The sequence below is a fragment of the Rhopalosiphum maidis genome, chromosome 3, assembly GCF_003676215.2.
Source record: "Rhopalosiphum maidis isolate BTI-1 chromosome 3, ASM367621v3, whole genome shotgun sequence".
Taxonomy (NCBI): domain Eukaryota; kingdom Metazoa; phylum Arthropoda; class Insecta; order Hemiptera; family Aphididae; genus Rhopalosiphum; species Rhopalosiphum maidis.
The window spans coordinates 21487856-21509890 of record NC_040879.1 but is presented as its reverse complement, the minus strand read 5'-3'; the positions used below and the strand labels follow the sequence as shown (position 1 = coordinate 21509890).

General features: G+C 29.4%; 1 long non-coding RNA gene across 1 annotated transcript in view; it reads right to left on the bottom strand.

Moving 5' to 3' along the window:
- Nucleotides 1–1160: 1160 nt before the first annotated feature.
- Nucleotides 1161–22035, bottom strand: part of LOC113557278 — a 42120-nt gene continuing 21245 nt past the window's right edge. The window contains exon 3 of the long non-coding RNA XR_003405582.1: nt 1161–1292. This is a non-coding gene — a long non-coding RNA (uncharacterized LOC113557278). The remainder of the gene's footprint in view (nt 1293–22035) is intronic.

Sequence of the window (22035 nt, the reverse complement as noted above, 5' to 3'; positions counted from 1 at the left end):
CGTCGGTACTCATTCGTGTAAAATTTTTAAATTTACATTCGTTATTTCGAAGTTCATGAACGAAACTTTTAATTGTATTATTTTCAGTTCGTTTTAAGTTCAAAGGATGAACCCAAAGTTTTTTTTTATTTTCTTCCTGTTCAATTTCTCTTAAAAGAAACCATAAAATAGGAATAGCAACGTCCTCCTCGTCGGACGACATTTTGATGACTGGTTTTGCTTTGATTTGACTAACTATGTTTTATCTAGTGTTCGATCATAATGCTTTATTATGACTCAAAGCAAAATGCCTAAATATGACTTAAATTCTTTCAGTCAATTTTACTTTACTAGTGTGCGGTCACCCTAAGCTTAATAATAGGTAAATTTAGTCTATTATCGAATCTTAATTAATAAGTACTATATAAAATTGGAACCGTTGAACACTGATTTATTATGTTGTACGGTACTACATTTATAAGACAGACACATCCGCTTGTAGTGTGGTGCATTTTTAGATAAATATAAAGTTATTCTTTATTCTCTTTTTGAGAAAAAGATTCTAGGCTAAACATAATTATCTAGATATCTAATATATATATAACAATTATTGTTTGATTTATGCATAAGAGATAGCGACAAATTTACAATTTTCATAAATTTAATATGATCATACATCTAAGTATTAAGTATTCGTATGTTTATATAGTTTAATAGTTTAAGTTAACTTGAAACTTATATACTAGAGTTTCTAGATTGCAAGCGTATTCATGAATTGAAAACTAAAATTAAGTTACAGTATTAAGTCAATATTATGAATAAATAAAATTACACATTATTTAATAAAACAATTATACAAATTTTAACTTGACGGATTAAACGCCAACATACTGTTTAACTTATTCAGCTTTTTACATATACGTATATGATAGGTATTTAAATAATATATATTTAGTGCGTTAAACTATCGTAATATATAATTATATTCAACAATCGTAGTGTTATCGATCCGCAATAGTTGACACCAGGAGACTCACGATCTTCAATAATTAGTCTGTGAATTCTTCCAGTGCCAAGTTTCGCAGATCGTTTTTCATTACAGGTTATCATGACGTTCACCGCGGGTATCGAAGAAAAAGAAATTACAATAATAATAAAAATAACAATACACCTAATACTATCATATTTTTAATATCTATAAATCTGTCGGTCGCCGTGAAGCCGCGCGCTTACACGTTATGCACGGTTTTGTCGGTTGTCGTGGTTTTATGAGACCGTGTAGAACCGTTTTTAGACCGGTGGAATCGGACAGACTGAAAAACCAAAAATCATAAGCAATTAAATAAACATCATAGTATATAAATATTGTGCATACAAATACAATATAATATTAGGTATTATACCAATTTTAAAACTAAATGGTAAAACTGATTAGATAAAATGTACGATAATAATATAATATAAAATTATAAATAAGGATCTCTATTTCGCGTGTAATTAAGGCACCGCGCGAGAGGAGTTTGTGAATTTATTTCACGTGAAGCCATGCATTTATTCTACTTAGATTTTTTTACGAATAACGCGATTATTGGACGTTAAATTGTATTTTAAATGCATTTAGTGCATTCCAATAGTTTCTAGTAGAACTATTGGATTTGAACATGCATTTTTATTCACATTCAAATCCGAGAGTTCTACATTTATAAAGGATTCGACGCTTATAACAGAGCAAATGATCGGCATAATAGTCCTTGTGCAAAGTGTACATTTCGCGTGGCATACCGTTTATCTAAGAGCCAACCACCAACGAGATTATATTCGGCCAGAGGGGTATAAATACATGTACACTAGTACACTCTTGCACACTTGACTCGCTTGATCTTCAACTTTCAAACCATCAACATCAACTATATATAAACAAAAGAAACCGAAGACACCGAAATTCTCGACGAAGAAAGATTTACCCAAGAACTATAAAACTGCCTTTTTGGGGTATCATTTGATTCAGACCATGCGACTATGCCACTCTGCCGGGAAACACGTGTTCCCGTTGCGTTAAAACGAGTGAGGCGGATAAGGTGTTGCGAAGGGCTAACTCACACACTACCGACGGCATCTCTTTCCGTGACCACCTCTCGCTGAAGGTCGTTTGTCAAAAAGTGTCTTATGACTCTTTGACTGACACTCTGGACGTGCCATCGAAAGTGTCGCATAGTGCGAAAAGTATATTCGCTTTACGGCATTCGTGGATATAAACATAAGCGGAAAATTTTGCTGTACAGAAAGAATGCTACAACCGGCGACACTTTCCTGTTTAACATCGACGAAAATAATAAAATTTGACTTTTTCAGGGTTTCTAACTTCGATCCCCTGAGCGCGCTTAGGTCTCGTTATCCGGACGAGAGCTGTGAACAGACGCCACTTATTTGAGCGGGCCTGTTACAATTAATGATCCCCTCCCAAAATTGTATAGATTGTTAGTGTAGCACAGCATAGTCTCATGTTTAATATTGTAATTTTGTAATTTTTTTATGACTGATTCTCTCTTTTTTTGCCCCATAGTTTTTAAAATATTGCAAAACGTAGAAATAAAACATACATAATGTAAGTCGGAAATTGCATATTATTTTTAAAGGCGGTTCACATTCACGGCTTGTCCCGTTTCACGCAAGTATGACCAAACCATTTGGAAAAAATTACATCCCTCACGCCGTTTATACACTTACAAATAGTAATGTGCAGAATTCTTACTTAAGTTTTTAGTTTATGTATATAATAAATATACATTATTACTGCAATAGTGTAATGCATATAATTATACGCGTCGAATGAATCAAGGACCTTTGGCCAATAATGAGAACGTGGCGTATACAGCGTGACACAGGTTCCTTTAAATGTTTTTATTATAGAATAGACACAATAGTTCAAATAAACTATTATAGTTATAATAGTATATCCGCATCAATAAATATTACTTTTTTTCCTAAATACCTAGATAAACTGTACTGTAATATCCATTGTTTAAAATGCATACATTTTAATAAACATAATAAGTATTCGTCAATTTTGCCAACACCGATGTGGGTAATATAATTTTATTATTACATGTATATTATATTTATAAATTGATAAAATTACGTAGGTATTCCACTCAGACGACAGTGAAAGCTTTTGTTATGAAGACGAGTAATAATTTTGCAAAAAATTGTATTCATTATTAGCTATAAAATATACAAACTTTATCTACAATTTTTATTACATTGTTAGTTTATATATTATTATATCCATTAAAAAACAGACATTGTGTACTCGAAATGAATTATACTTGTATCGAATGACATATTTTATTACGTATAATATTATTTTGAATCATAAACAGTAGAGTTTGTATAAATTGTACAATATTTACAATTATCTAACTCGTAAATGCATGCAATATTATATTATGTTTGATACATTTTAAATAAATAAGATAACAGTAACTGAACAAAATAATCCGTCAACAATGATTGAATAAAAGGAGTATATAATAATTAACTATTTTATTTTATATCGTCATATTTCGTAAACCGCAATCATTTTAACATCAATAATACACATTAATAGATAATTCCGTATACTCTGAATCCTACCCAGCGTTGACCGATTGTGACGATTGTGTATTTTTTAAATTTGTCGATGTTAAATCACGCAGATAACATTTAATCTTTTATCTTTATTGACTTTAATAACCGTCGGTATATTAATCATATTTCTATAGCCCAAAGCTGGTGCACACGGGAAAGCCATCGTATTATAAGCCCACGTAAACATACACATTGATTAAATTTATTACATGTACCTATAGTACAAGTAGCGCCGAAAAATATAATTATATTATAATCGTACACGACAAAACGGCGGCGCGTCGCGTGCGTGTTTTAAATTTGGGTCGTTGACATTTAAATTCTAATAAATATATTATTATATCCAACTATTATATACACATCGTGGCAGTGTAATAATATATATATACCTATATAGACACGCAATAAACTCCTCCGCGCGCGTCTGATGATTTATTATGGCCGCGTATGCATTATAAAACGTACGTACGTAATGCGTACCTACATTACCCGCGTTATTTATGCGTTTATTCGCGGCTTAACTGCTGCAGTAGTAGGTAGGTAGCATAAAATATATATAATAGCACAGTCGTTATACGTCGGTGCAGTGTAGTTTGCGCGCACACATTACATAATATACTGCAGAAGTATATTATATCCGGAGAATAAGAGTCCGACGACGTGTGAAATTCGCATCCATGAATATTCATTTTATCGAGTTTGGAAAAAAAAAATATGTATATATAATAAAAACCGATCGTTAAGTGACTTCGGACAATACATTATATATGTATTATAAATATATACACCCACATATATATATAGATGCGCAGATAAATTATTATATTACAACGGTCGAACGACGTTGTATACCTATATGACTATTATTGTTAAGATTTTTTTTTTTTTTTGGTAGGTACCCATCATCATAATAAATAATAGTCGGCGGATTTGACTGCCAGTGAGTAAAGTGAAACTTTTATTTATTTATTTTTACCGCGAAGTATTTCGGACGATTATAATACTTTCAAATAATGTGCGAGGTTTTTTGTGGGGAGGAGGGGGCGTGACTATATAAAGCGGACAAAACGTAGTTATTGTGAGTCATCCGAATGCGGCGTGATTTTTTTGCCAATTACGGAATTTAAAAAAACATCAAGATGCATCGTCGAATTCGGACGAAAATTTTCTGACTGGTTTTCGAAAATAAGTTTATTAAATTAAATCATGTACAAATTTAACGGCAATTGGATTGGACTGGTTAAAAACGGTCAACTATTGGGAGAGGTATACAGAATACGAAATAGTTTTATTAATTCTTAGAAAAAAACACTATATACGATATACAACCTATATCCTATAGTTGAAAATAAACTTTGTTGAGAATGTTTTGTTTTAAAAATATATGGAATATTAATATTCAACTTTAATGAATAAGTAGTAGGTATAGTAACGTATAGTAAAATATTTCTATCCATAGAACTTTTTCAATTTCTTAGAAATTAGTACTCAAGTTATCGATATAATTTTAAGGCTTACATTCAAGTATACAATTGTAACCACAGTTCAAGATTGGGTAACAAGTTACAGATACCTAGTTAATTTATTTTTATTATTACATAATTATGAAAAAAAAAAAACATGTTGAAAATAATTTTTTTTAATCTGTTTTTGGTGACAATAATGTGTGTTAATCCTACCTATGCCGGTGAGGACGTTCAAAAAGACATTTGAGTATACTTTCGTACATTTTTGAATGTATAATTTTCACATAATTTGACGCAATTGCATAAAAACAAGTTTACGGTAAAGCTAAATTTCTAATAAAGAATACATTTTAGATTAAAATTTTTTTCATAAAAAAAAAAGCAATTGTATATAGTATTAGATCAGAATGTACATCGTTATCCATTGTTTAAATATGTAACTTTATCCAAATCTAAAATTATACTAAAAATACAAAATGTTAAAGTCTGGCTTAACAACTTTTGACACAGTATATTATATTTATTTAAATAGTGAATTTTAAATTTCTCATATACCTAATCTTTAAAAACTTAACATACTAATAATTTTCTATCGTGTATAAGTAACCATAGTAACCACTAATAATAATGATACGAGTATTTAGATTAGAGAAATATTAAAATATTTAATTAAAACTGCGTGAAGAGTATATTATTTATTTTAATAGAATAGTTTCTCATTTGTAGAGTTTTGGACACCTGCAGACTTAACACTTTTTTCTCATTTAAGTTGAGATTTATCTTCACTGTATGTAGTTGGTAAATACTGTTTAAATTCATAAAATGTCCATTCGAAAAGTTGAAAAATATAAAAACCTATATATTATGTATATATATAGATCCCGTATATTATTAAACATGCAGCAAATACCAGGTACAAATGAATCACTAAGGACCATGTGGACAAAATGTAGAATTGTAGGTTATATAAATACGGTAAGTAGAAAAACTAATTACAGTAGGTTAAAAATTTGAAATCCCAGTACTTTTAAACTATAAAGAAAAATTGATAAAATATAAAAGTAAAACGAGAATACCAACGCAACACGAATAATTATTACTAAACGGATTTTCTTATTCGACTATAAATAAACATACATAATGACTCAAATTTTACAATATAAATGTACATTATTATTTTCTAGACATACACATAATTATATATATTTTCAAAATATTTAAACTATTTTATTAATCAATTAATACCATTTGTATATGTATAGATATGTCAGTTATTGACTTAGGCGATATGGCTTATGTTTTTCGCAATAATTAGTTCAACAACCAACTACCGAATAAATAAAATAGTCAAAATACTAACGCAAAACAATATTTAAATATGATACATAGTTACCTAAAATATTAAAATAATAACTAATTACTATATATCCATAGAAATTTGTGTTTATCCACCCCCATTTCTTCATTCAGAACCGTTTCTACGTAAATAATAAGTCGTTGAGTTTTTGACTGTTGGGGGTGAGAGGTCCGTTTATAATTACTAATATGCTTTTTCGTTACATCATCTAATAATGTTTTTGTGCAGTGCAATGTTAATATAATTTTCTATGAATGTTATGAATTATGATGAACGCGTAAATAATATACGAGTACAACGCTAAGTAAAATTAATTTTTGAATTACAAAGAATTCAAAAGACATGTTGAATATCCAATTTCCTTCTCAACTAGGAAAAAATTGTTTTCATTTGTTTCGTACACAGTGATGATTTATTTTTGAATAAAAACATAACATGTCCATTAAAGTATAAACTATAAAGTGACCAACTAACAGAGAAGGTACAGCTAAACTTAGGTACTCAGTAGGACTTGTATCCCGATTTTTTTACTGTTACTATTATTTAAGTACGTTATAATAACTTTTTTTCAGATATATTTTACGATTAAAACATTGTTGTTGATGGTGACAATGATATATTGTGGAATTAGTATGTATGAATAATTTATTTTAATAACGATTACCCATAAAAAATATATTATGTTTCGAGTTCGTTTTCACGCTGTAGTCATATATATTGTAAAATCAAATGTTTACACAATTATGTAGGACAATATCGTCCCGCAGGACTCCTTTATAATAAATCATGTAAGCACATAAAAAGCTAAGATGCTTTATTACAGTTTATATTATATATTATTATTTTATGCAATCCTACATTCTGTACTACATATTAAAAGATGTTTAAAAAAGACCCCGATTCAAATGGAGATTGTCTTTATATTTCATTAAATATGGTTTCTTAATCATGATCACAATTACTTAATTTTTATTTTTATTTATTTTTTTAATTTAAGTTATTTTTTCTACAAGTAATTTATTTCATTTTTCAAAAAATGGAATTATCATGAAAATTGTTTGATTAACGTAAGTTATAAATTAATTTTAATTATTACTGTTAAATTGTAAAATTAAAAATTTACTACTCGTGTTTTCTTTTTCCAAAATAATTAATAATATTTGATTTTATTTTATTTTAATAATGTGATTTTGTTTTTAAAGTGTTATTTAAAACAAAAACGACAGAAGGTAAAGATAATAAGGACAATAAGGTAGTTGTGGCTGTTTGGAGTACTATTGTACTGATATATCTCATAATACAAATCATATTTTTGCGTATTAACTACAAACTCACACCCGGAAACATGGTAAATAATTACTTTTTGAGTATTAAAAACTGTATTGGATACTTATATCACAATTATAAAATTAATGCATATTCACAATAGATTTTTAAATGTCTTAAAAAATACTTTTTGTATTGATGTATACAATTTGAATTACTCATATTTCTTTCGAATCTAATTATTTCAAAAGAATTTTTTCGAAACTATATAAACATTATCATTATTTGGATTTTGTTTCTTATGCATACTTTAATTATTTATTTGTATATACCTACACATCCTACAAATACACTTGTATAGTATATACTTGCACCGCATAGTATATAACCTAATATATAATAAATCTTTTTTCAATACTATTAAAACATTTAAAATACTATAGTATTAAAGTATTTATCCGATAACACTATTAGGTAAAAAATAGTTGATTAGTAAATTTATATTTACATATTAGATTAATATTATAATGGCAAAGCATTTATATAAAATTGTTCTTTTTTAGCCTAGTGATGGAAATTTGACTAAAACATGGCTCAGTTATCATAAATGCTTATTTTGTATAAATTATATAATTGTAATCATCGCGATAATTACTCGAAATTATCATTATATTATCTTTGAAATTCCCTTACTTATAAGTATACATTATTTCAATTTAAAATATTATAAGATTAAATTAATGTGAAGTAAAAAATATTTGATTTCTATTAATAGTATTATGGATAGAGATATTGACTGTCAAAAATGTCCACCAAATAATCATTCAGGATGAACATTATGCAATAGCTGCAATATAAAATATTTTCAAAATAAGATTTCGGATAAACGCAGTTATTTACAAGTCCAAATCAGTAAATTATGATTTTAAAAAATCACAGTGACAAATTATCTGGATATGCTAAGCATACGTAACATGCTTAATAATTAAAAAAGTAGTAAAAATACAAAAATTATTTTATAATCAATAAAAAAAAAATTATAATGTATGTTAAAATGTCATCTATTACAGTTATACTTGTATCTGCTTACTGTTAATTTATCTTACTCGTAACTTTATCTAACTTTTACTGACAAATGACAATAGCTATATGTGTGCATATCTTATTTATAATAAATTAAATAGTTTTTTTTTTTAATTTTAAATAATTATATTGTATTTCTATAATTTATCGGCTATCAATTTATTATAAATATTCTATATAGAATGATAAATTCAACGTTAGACCGTGATCATTTAAAGAACTGAAAGATACAAACGACTTTAAAATAGTATTTTACATTATAATATTTTAATGTCATTATATTATTATTTTCCTTTATAATTAATTATTTTTTGAATTTTATTTATTTATCGAGTGTTAACGCCGAAAGGATTTTCGACATAAATAACATATTATAGGTAATAGAAATATTATAGTGTAATAAACATAAAATAAAAAAAGTATCGAGTAATTTTAATTTTTTTGATTAAAATTTGAAAAAATAATTTTTAAATTTTGACAGTTTTATCGTAAAGCGAGCTCAGTAAATTAAACTTAAATTATTTACTATATATAATATATAGTCTATTGGTATAAAAACCATCATTATAGAAATTCTGATGTTATTATTCATTTTAATATTCTCAATACATTAGTTATTCCTTAAAGTATGACCATAATTATATGCATAATTAAATTTTAAAAATTTGGATTTTTTTTTTAAATTTAGTTATTTCAAAAAATGTATAAAAAAAAACTTTTCGAGACAATGATGAGCAAGTTTATTTACTGTTAACGGAATCACTCAGTAAATTATATAATTTATATAATATAGGTACACGCGTGTATATCTACATGGCAGTGCATATTATAGGCCTATGGTTTTTCAAAAGTGAAACTCCGCGCGTGTAGTCTTAGCGTTCTTTTTCCCAATGCCAACCATATAATTACGTCTGTGTTCTGTTTGTTCGTGTGCTGTAATTCTTGAAAAACACTATGGTTAATATTCACGTAGAGTATATAATAATAATCGTATAGGTTAACCTGCTTACTTACTATATAATATACTCAACTGTCGACGTGTACACTGTACATACAGTAGCCGCGCGCGATGTGACGCAAACCGACAAGTATATAAGCACATATTATGTTTATATACGGGGTGATCTATTTAATGTAAAGCACTAATCGTTTCAGAAAAAACACTAACTTTTTTTTAAATATTACTTCCTAACTTAAGCTTTTTACTCCTTTAAATGACAACAAACAATTTTAATCTCATGCTCTGTCGTGGAATATTATTTAGAGTTTTTCGTTTTATGAAATTTCGTATAAGAGTATACATAACTATAGTTGTATAACTATAATAATAAGTATTTAAAGATTAAGTGAGCGGAGTACATACTCCTGTACTACTAAACTTTCCTCATCAAAGCTGATTGCTCGTTTAAAATTAAATTTTCATTGATTGAAGAACTTAAAAAAATATTCTATTTTGGGATCAAGAATTAAAATTTAAAAATGCATGTTTTCATTAAAAAAGTTAAAAAATATATTTTGTAGAAAACTGTTGGTTAAACATATTTATAGTTTTTGAAATAAATAGTGTCTTGCGATAAATGGATCACCCAGTATATACATATATTATGTGGCATTTCAAATAAAAATTAACGTGTGAGTGTTCTTGTATGCGTATGGAGAAGGTTGTGTTTAAGTCTTTAATAATTCAATTTCTTTTTTTCTTTTTACCACGCGTAAAAACAAAGTTCTTCGTCGTGTACCTATGTAGTATGTACCATTATGTATGTTGTATATTAGTTAGTCAAAATACTGAAATTAACAGAAATGTAGTCAATTGCAGCTTGTATAGTTTTTTCTTACTTTGATTAAATTGAATGTGTATTTATTTAGGATTTCGTGGTTTGTACTAAACAACTAAACACTGATATTTATTATTTAGAATATTTTCCTTGTTAGTACTTATCTAAGTAAGCGACTCGTATTACATTTACGTCATTTTTCGATTGGTTCAGTCAGCAAATACGAATTTAAGTTCTGAAGGTCAAGACGCTGATTATATCATTATGTCCCGGTCTATAGATATTGCGGGGAAACCGTACTCGGCGTACCCATTACTTTTCCGGGAACGTGCAACGGTATACACCAGATACCATCGTAAGTTTGTTACCATTACAATTATTTTTAAAATATCAGATAGTCTAAAAAGAATAGTATAGTATCAGTCGCATTGTTTAACTTTAGCCTAACACAAATATAGAACGACTACAATATGCAAATGTGCTTGATATCTGTACTTAATTTTTTTAAGTTTTGCGTATCACGATGGAATAAAGTATTTTGAATCTCAGATGGCAACAATTAATAATATTACTATTTTAGTTATAACTAGTATTCTTTTCGTTTTCTAGTTATGTGTTAGTAATCAGTAATTGTTGCTGTTATAATGTTATGTTTATGTTTACACTTATAATCGGAGATATTATACACATAAATCTAATTTAGTCACAACTTGCAATATAACAAAGGCACTAAAAAGTAAAAACAGTATAAAATAACTAGTTAGTTTAAATAAGCAGGACACCTACTATATTAACATTTAAATTGTAATGATAAAAAAGTATTGCAAATGTTTGTGAGTATATATAACTAATAATTTTTAATATTTTTTTTTTATCACATTTGATTAAACACAACTTTTTAATCATTTTTCGAAATGAGTAAATTGTACATTAGTATTTTATACTGTTCTGTCTGTTCTTATACTATTTATAAAATACAAATTATTATATTTTTCACTTTGAATATTCCAATAAAAATTAGTGATCATGTTAATGGTAAAAACTAAAAGCATTTTATAGATTTTATTTATAGGTTGTCGTCGTTACATAATTGATTATCGTTTAATAAACTACATAAACCTATATCTACATAGACAGTAGAAAAATATTATTAACTTACAGTATACAGTTTTTTCAAAACTAAAATATAATTACTACTAAAAGTTCACCTCCGTCTTAAAGGATTAAATGTATGGTCTATAATATAGAATGTTGATGATTTTAATTGATCGGATAACAAAATAACCTATACATAATACAAAGTTTAATAACATAATATATTTTTAAGAATATAGGTAAATCGATTTGAAATAACATTGATTATTGTTTTTGCCTACTGGTGCCGGATAGTGGCTATACATATTTTTATATATTAAGTAGGTAGTTAACTTAAAGTTATAGACAACTATAGTCTATAGACACAGCGTATGATTGTATGAATGAATGATTAAAAAAAATATATTAACTTTTAGTGCGCCAAGGAGATTTGTATATTGTATAGAATATAATAATGCATAATACGATAATATAATAACAGTTACCTACTGCGGTGATATAAGTGAAATAACAAGTAGGACAGCTCAAACGGTAAAGTAGAATGGAAACTTAATTGCTTTATAATGGCATCTTCCAAAAATCGATAATGATCTTTTCCAAGAAGATTTTTTTTTAACATCTAATTTTCGTCTACACTAAAATTAGTAATCAGTATTCAACAATCACCAGATAATCGCTGTAGTAGATATCAGCTACTTTTTCGTTTTCAATCGTCAATATAAAATTATTTTTGACGAGCAAATTAACGAATTAAATTGAAATAAATCGTGTATTTATGTGTACCAGTGTACCATAAAATATTTCGATAATACATATACATATACAGTGTATTAAATTTAGCGTACAAATTATATTTCCCATTCCTACATTCTGACGTTCATGAACTAGTATTATGAATATAATATATTAATATAATAGCTTATACAATATGTTGTATAAAATATAGTTATACAATAGGTATTCAAATAAATTTATAATAACTTTTAATAAAAATGAAAACTGTTTGTTGGAAATTCATAGAAAATTTGATTAAATATCGTATTTACATTTCAAATGTAATACATCTAAACCCATAATTTAAATTTAAAAACAATTAGGTAGGTTTTATAGTAACTTTTTTAAAGGCGTGTACCTCGAAGTTGATAAATTATATTTTTATATTCCGGATTATTTTATTTTGTTTATATTTACAGTATTATATTACTTTAAGTTGAAGATTTTTAATCATATATTAATATGAAATCAGTATTTAGTTACTAACTGATGTGTACGTAAATGCGAATAAAAAATATCGAGCTCTACATGTATCGTCTGTAAAAACAAAGTAACAAGAAAAGTCAAAACATCAAAATTATAGAAAGTAAATCGTGTGAATTTAAGAAACTCTACAAACTATATATTCATATCTACCTCATTTTATATTTACGTTTATTACTTACCATTTAATCGATTCGATTTACTATTGATTATACGATCTGTTGTACCGTAAAAGAAAAGATCGATCTGACAATCAAACTATGCGGCACAACAAAAATATTTTCGGCTATTATATAGTTACAACTATCGATAGGAGGTCATCATCTTATTTTTAATTTTCCGAAATATAATAATATTGTTAACACTGACGACAACCGAACATGACTATATAGGTTTTTTAGGTATTATAGGTATATAATATTATAAAAAGGGGTAAAATTATATTATTTGAACGTTTCTCCGATGAAAAAAAAAAGTATTAAAACAGACGAACACACGAGACGCCAAAACCTTATCTAACTGTACTATTATATAGAGACAGAGTGAACTGCATTGTTCGAACGAGACTGCCTGGTGGCCGGAAGCCCGGAAACATATAGAAGGGGTATAATATAAATAATAATGTAAAATTATATGGTTTACGTTAGGTCTGCGTTTTGCACCCTTACCATTGGTTGTTGCGAGGGTGGATATATAGTTAGGTATCTATGTATATGTAATATGCATTATACACCTAGCATACGAAACAATGCTCGTAATAAAAAAAATAAAATAAAAGACTGCACGAAAACACAATTGAAATTAAATGTTTCCCGTGAAGAATATGTTTAAACACGAACGTTATCAACGATTTTTACCCGTTAGGAACGCACGATGTGCCCATTCCCCGTGATACCTATTGTGCGTTAAAAGTAAACAATATATTAATATATACAGAGCATTTCACCAAACATACTCACTTCACTTTTTCCCATAAATAATGAATTTGTTTATATCTTAATTTTTTTAATTTTAAAGTAGGTTGCTATAATACTCAAGGCCTAGGGTTTCAAATGTACATATTTTATTTATACTATTTACAAAATGTCCTGTTATTGGCAATACCTACTACTCTTTTTTCGCAAATAATTGTGAAATAATTAACTTTTTTGAAAATTATGATTTATAGAAATAAAACCGAAATACGAATTAGTAGATTTTGAGTTATTTTACTTTGTGTACTAAGGGCCATGATAATAAGTATGGTATATGATTGATTATAATAATTTTAATATTATAGTAATTATTATTAAAATTATCAAAAATGTATATAATTTGTAAAAATTGTCAGAGTATGATAAATACTAGATTCAAATTTACACTTAATTTACATTTTTTTACATTACTCAGGATACTCCTCTAATATATTTAAAAGTTCCGATAATCAGAATCTGGATTAATTCATTATCAAAAAACATAAATGTGAATGAGCATAATCGGCGAATCACTCTGTATATTGATAATTGTTTTGTATATAATTTATACACACATTTTGTAATAGATTATAGTAGTTAGTGAATTATTTCTAAGCCGTCGTGACTGATGAGTGGTGACTATTATTACACCAATCGTACGTGTTTTTTATTAGATTTAATACAACTTGTGAGTTGTGTTTATTACAAAATCGAAAGAAAAAAACACTTAGTTTTAACAAAATAATAAGTAATTATATTAATAATATTTTTATCTATACTAAAATTGTACATAGGAATAATGCGTATACCTATACTCATTCATATTTTGATTTCAACAATAATTTTTACAGATTCTCGATAGCCGAAATAGGGTAGAGACTAGAGAACAATATTTGACCGTGGATAATCTATTATAATATTATATTTTTTACGTAAAAACTAATTACTTCAGTCGATTTTTATATAAAACGAATTTTGACGTTTTATTTGTCATTATTATTTTTCTAATACAGCTGCGAGCTCGATTAAAAATGTAGACAATAACACTATTAATAAAATATTGTTTTTGTACATAAACAAACGAGCCGGACACATGCCCGTTTGTCTATCTTTTATTTCCCAACGTCGAGTTGGAACACCGAATTCTAAAACAATAAATATTTATTATAATCAATTTTGACGGTAAGGTAATATTATATAATATTATACTATACTACTGTTTGTTTATGATTAGGTATAATGATATAGAACTAATTTTATTTCAATACAATAACCATTCGTTTTGTGTACATTATTTTAATTATTATTAAAACAGTTATTATTATATACACTGATCATAATAATGTACACTGTACAGTGTATATTGAACAATTAAACCAATAATATAGCATGATATGTTATTCGCACCCAGCGGTGTACTTAAACCTTAATTTGGGGAGGAGGGGGAGTGTTAATTATAGAAATTGGATAAACTGACCATAAAACAAATCATTTCAGAATAATTGTTACAATCAAAACATTTCCGGTGACCTTTATTGTCGCAATTTTATGATTAATTAATTTTATTTTTCTATGGATAAAACTCCGATGATTAGAATCACTGAATTTAAATATAACTTGTCCTCAATATTGAATTTCGACATTTTTTTTATTTAGTATGATTCCCTAACCTATACTTAACCTAACCTATTAGTTATTACAAAATTACTCGTAGTATTCAAGTACAATATCTAATGAAGAATTCTTAATTGAATTTCAGATTTGTAGATTTAAGCTATCATACAAAAAAAAGTCTACACTGATACATCAATATACATTAACATATTATAGTACAATATAAATTGAATAAATAAATTAATAAATTAATACATGTATATCAAATTAAACAAAGCACTCTTTCCTTTTATGGGCTATAGTAAAATATACGAAACAGTCAAACATAACTAAGTTAGAACAAATAAAACAATCGGTTATAAGATATAACAGAAACCCAAATACCTAATAGCATCACAAATTAAAGAAAAAATTTAATTGGGTTAGAATTAGTAGAATTGGTTATATCAGACTAACACATCATCGATTTTCAATTGAAAAAGCGACTCTAATTATTCAGGATCATGAATATAAATCGCGCGTCTCACACTACAATCAAAATTTAAACTATAATGGCTATATAACTAATGCTGACAATTTAAAGAACATAGAGAGTAACTTAAAAAGTCATATTGTTACTAAAAGCTCAGGTCCAGATACAAATAATGAAAGAAAGTCCTATAATCTGTAGATACAAACATTGAATAAATAATAAATATCAATAAATTATTATTTTATAAATATATAATTATATCCCAAATTTGTTATATATATTGTTTAATTTCGTATTATGTACTTAAATACTAAATCCTAAATATTAATTTTAAAAAAATATTACATAATATATGTAGTGCTAATAACCCAGTTGCCGAAGCCGAATTTATTTATGATCATTAAATTAATATAATATAACTAATGTTTTTATCACCTATCTACTATACCTATCTACTTCAAAAAACATATTAACTATTTTGTTGTGTAATCAGTAACCACTTATGATTACATAGATTAAACTCTTGAGAAGTGGCTACTACTTTGAATAAAAACAATTGGTGACAAAAACGAGAAATATGCCTAAAATCTACATGTTGATTCAAGTATTAATATGGGGGGACTTCATTTAGAGATTATAGAATAGACCTAATGAACACAAGGGCCCTACTCCCACCATGGATTTTGACAAGACGTCAACACAATACAATTTATAACATTTCAAGAAATAAGAATTACCTATATATAAGTTTATCGTGTTAACTCACTGAAAATATAATAATATAGAGATAACATTTAAACCCTGGCTGCAAACATAATACTTATAACTGTAAGTCGATATAATTAAGAAAATCCAGGTGAAACGTTGAGCTCAGACACGACGTGCGCCGCAGTAACTAACATAATAATATAATATAACATCAAATAGAAATACTCGCGGTTTTGGGGCCAGTGTGTCACCGGCGAAAAAAGAAGTAGGGCCTCGGCCGGTGTGACTGGTGCGCGGCAGCGTTATTATTATATTTATGTATGACGTGCGTGTATATTATATATATATGTGTGTGTGTATGTATATATTATACGGGTGTGTGTATTTGCATTTTACTGCTACCGTAGATCGTAGGTACATATAATATTTTGCACCGTCATCGGAACAGTTTTCTAAATTGCGGCTCAGCCACCCGAAACATGATAAAATAGTATTTTACAGCCCACTGACCACTCCACTAAAATATAATATAGAAAGCAGAACTTATAAAGTACCTACTTGTCAATCACGACGGAAAAATAGAACAAAAATAGTGCGTTTTTTTTTAGCTAGTTTTATTGATTTGTAGGAAAAGTATAAAAACTTTTTTTAATGATATATGTACATCGAAATAAAGAGATTTTGACATTTTGCATCCAAGATATTGATATATTATACATATATATATATATATTTATATATTGTATTGACATAGTATAGTTATAAGTTTAAATTAAAATTATTTTTATATTTATATTCATTATAATATTATATTATATTTAGACTATTTGAAAAATATTCAAGTATAAAGGTGAAGATGCGTTAATTTTTTTTCAAATTTTATCATAGCCCATAGGTAATTATATTAAACGATTAATTATTATTATATATTATATATTTATGGTACTATACTAATTTATTTAGGTAATTAATTACAAAAAGTTATGTCTTCCAAAAACTCAATTTTGGAAAAAAAAATTATTCAAAACGTTTTATAATTTTTATAGGTACATTGCATTAGAAAAATAGTGATGAGGTTAGGACAACATAAGATATAATATATATTACAAGATATTTTACCCATAGCTTAAGCTGTTTAAACTTATAATCATCTGCACGCACCTATATATAAGGATTAAAATAGTTATAATATTGTATTACCTATATTATAAATTTTATACTTACTGAACAAACAAATAATATTGTAAAAAACATGAAACGCGTGTACCTACCTATAATATTATAAATTATAATACCTATTCAAAATTTCAAATCGTCCGTACTTTCATCGTGAAGAATAAACAAAATTGAAAATATTATAATATTATATAATTGTGTTTCAGTCACGGCATAATATTGTACCTATTACCTATGTACCTAAATTTTTTTTATGATGTATTAAAGTATGTGTACTCTGCACCACACTTGCCAAATCCGGAATACTTTGTGTGTGTGTGTGTGAATTTCGATCCTCGTATACCGAAGTCGTATAAGTCTTCGGCGATAGGGTCGTGTCGTCTCGTAAAACCTTTTAATGTTCGACACAAAATACAAAACGGTTGGTATAATTTCATCGACTTCCTACGACGTAATGTAATAGGCATTACTACAATAGTAGTGTATAATAATAGTATATAATTATTATTAACATAATGTCGCCTAAGAATTATTTTGATCAATATAGCCGAATGTGCAGGTGTTAATAATAATAATAACAAATTATTATACTCAATCGATAATGAACGCGTTTCAAATTAAAATGCCAATATCATCGCATTTCCGAGTATTTTTATTTGTTATAACCAATGTCAAATAAAATAATATCATATTATGTTTAAACATTAAACATAAATATGTACATTTATTACAATGCAATACATCCGTTCGTGTCCGATTATCGTACCGGCCGCATCGAGCATGTAGACGACAGCAAAATAATAATTATTATTATTATGATGATAGTACACGCACGTTATTATAATGCTGTAAAAAACAAAAAAAAATCGTACATACAATATTATTATATGGTCTCATCGAATAGCCACAAAAAAAAAACGATAATATGATATTATCATACAACGTGATATATTGTGTATTGTTATCATTTGAAAAAAATATGACGTACTTTAAACGGCGCAGTGTGTGTTTTTGTGTACTATGATAAATACCTATAACCGCACATTAAATTATAATAAATCATTATTTCCCAAAGAGAATTGTTGCACACTACGACTGTGATGGGTTCACCGCATAATATTATTATTATTATCTGCTCGTTTATTTTGCCCCTCGTCCCGAAATTTTATCCAACGAGATAATGAAATGGCATGTTAATATATTATAATATTACATACCCATTACAACGCAGCAGTGTCCATCGGAATAATAATATTATACTGTACGGCTGTTGTACAATCGCGTACACAGCTGCCGCAGTCGAAAAAGTGAAAACGAGCAACGACGAAAAAACGTAGACGTGTGTTGTACGATGGTACCCATATTAATACTATACCGTTCCGAATATTATGCGCGCACCAAGATTTTGGCAAAGTCTGCCCAGTTAGACAAAATATCCATGAATCGCGAAAATTCCCTAACAAAATCGTTAGCCATCACACCCCCTTCTCCGTTTATTCGGAATCACATAATATTATAAGATACCACAGAATAAGTCTTTAAAAGGTAACAGAACCTGCGTAGTACATATTGCATGATATAATATTATTTTAATGTGCCGCCTATGCGGCTCGAAGTTGGTGGGAAGAGTGAATACCGTTAAATTTTGTCGTGAAAATAATAAAATGTACAATTTTTTATTGCCGCAAAATATGATACTATAACTGCGGTGTTGCGACGAGAGAATAATAGGAAAAACAATATATAATAATAACTGAATTGCAGTTGTCGAACGTCAAACGCGGTTAAGACCAGACAATGTGTGTGATACAAACGAGACGCGAAACTATTAATAATAGTAATAACAATAATTGCACATTATACAGAGCCGTCTATACTGTATATTGTTATTATGCAGACTACAGTAGTATATAAAAATAATATGTAAAACGTATATTGGTAATAATTGTTAGATAAAATATGTTTATATTATAACGATATTTAATAAATATATAATAGTCGTTGGCAAACGAAAATAATATGTAAAGCAATATATTATATTATATTATATTATATGAACCAAGCGTTCTTTTACAAACATTTCAACATACGCTTGTTACAAACACACATTTGAAAATATGGGAGGCGACAAACAAAAAAAAAAAAAATTGTTCAAAAACGTAGTTACTATAATGATATTATACAATATAATGATTATTTATGTGCACACGAGACTTGTCGACAACACACGCGCGTACATAATATTATATTATTGTAATATATATAGGTAAATAACAGTCGAGTAAAGTGCAATCCTAGTATAGGTATATTAATTATAATGATCGTGTGTTCGTGGTATAAAATAGGAACGTTGTAAGACGTACAGTATTAATTATACAAAGATAAAAATATTAGGTAAACGTTCGAGTGCGTGATAACATTAAATTTATGTTTATTTATATATACCTACGTACTATTTGCGGTACCTATATCGCGTACCAGTGAGAATACTATTTATATAATATTATAATATAGTATATTATTATATTGTCGTCGTCGTCGTTGTTGTCGTTGTTGTTGTTGTCGAGTTCCGGCGATTAAAAAAAAATAAATAAATAAATAATATTAAGGCAACTTGTAAAAAAAAAAAAAAAACAAAATATTAACGGACACATGACGTATAACAGTGTACTAACTAATAAGACATGTAAACAAAACAGAACACAAAAATACCGATTGCGCCGGCCATAACATAATTATTAATAATATATAGGACAGTGCTCCGACGTGACAATAATAATAAAATACATTTTACAGGGCCTGTAAATGCGACGTCGGGAGACGCGTGTCGGTCCGAATGACCACCGAACACGGCACAGAAGAACTACGGGTGATGTGTAAATATGTACCCCGTGAATTCTTTCAGTGCCATTTTCGGTGAGACATCACAGTTTTATATACCATCGACGATGTGCGCGGTGCAATGCGTCCGAACGGCAGAGGAGCGTACACGCCATTGCGACAATAATGTCGTTTTACGCGTTTTCGCTGCAGCGGCGGCGGCGGTGGCGGTGGCGGTGGCGGCAACAGCAAGCGGCGGATCAGTCCTTCCGCGGTCGCGACGTCGACGCCCCGAGGCGGCGCGCGCAAAAGTGGCAGACGAGAAACGAAAGTGCGAAGAGAAGTAACAACCGATCTCGCGGTCCGTAACAACAGCAGCAGCAGCAGCAGCAGCAGTGGCGGCGGTGGCGATATATTAATGCAATAACGATCGTGACGGCATAATATTATTATTATAATCGTGGACACGGACGATCGAAAACCGCGGCATCTTAGACAGATGCAGAGGATGAGAAACCGTACAAGGGCTGCGGGCGACGTGTGTTCGCGAGGACGGCGCGACTTGAAGTAACGACATCGAGTACCCGAGACGAATAGGCGGACGACGATGTCGGCGACGCGTGACCTCCTCCGGACGAGCGACTCCCCCGTGTGTATCATCATCAAAGGGGGGATGGCGATCAGGAGTGGGGAGCGGTGCCGGCGGCAGTTATTCGGCGTGCGGACGGTGGTGTGACACTACTCGGTGAGTCGGAAGAGAGCGGCGCGTCTGCCGGTCTCTTCTTCGTGCGGCCGAGACCGGACGAATACTGACTGCGACGACCGCCTAGACGTCCGACTTTGGTGCGCGCCGGATGGCCCGGCGGCAAATTTCTCCGGGGGGCCCCTACGCGCGCGACGCGGACGCGCCCAGTGGCGGCTGCGGCTTTGACGAGGCAGAGGGGGGTGAGTGGGCGGCACAGGAACGGGTTGTAACATCGGCGGCGGCGGCTGCGACGGTCAGGTGGCAATGCGGAAGGAGCGGTGACCGCGTCGGTGGTAGGGGGGTGACGGAGAACGGAAAGATACGGCCGCGTCGACGATGACGGTGACGCTGCTGACTGCTCAGTACTACTGCCTGCTGTTGCTCAGTACTACTACTATATGGCCTGGTAAATGAGGTCTGTTCCGCCACCACCACCGTCGCCGCGATGGAGCCTAACCGTCTCTGGTGGGTCGCGGGCCGTGTTGTTATTATCAAACATCGGCGGAACTTCCATATTATAACGAAGTTTCATGGGCGAAAAAAGATTCCGTTAAATATAGAATTACATAAATTTGGTTATGATGGTTCTCTAAAATACAGAAAATTTCGTTAGATGGAAGTTTCACGTTATACCACTTA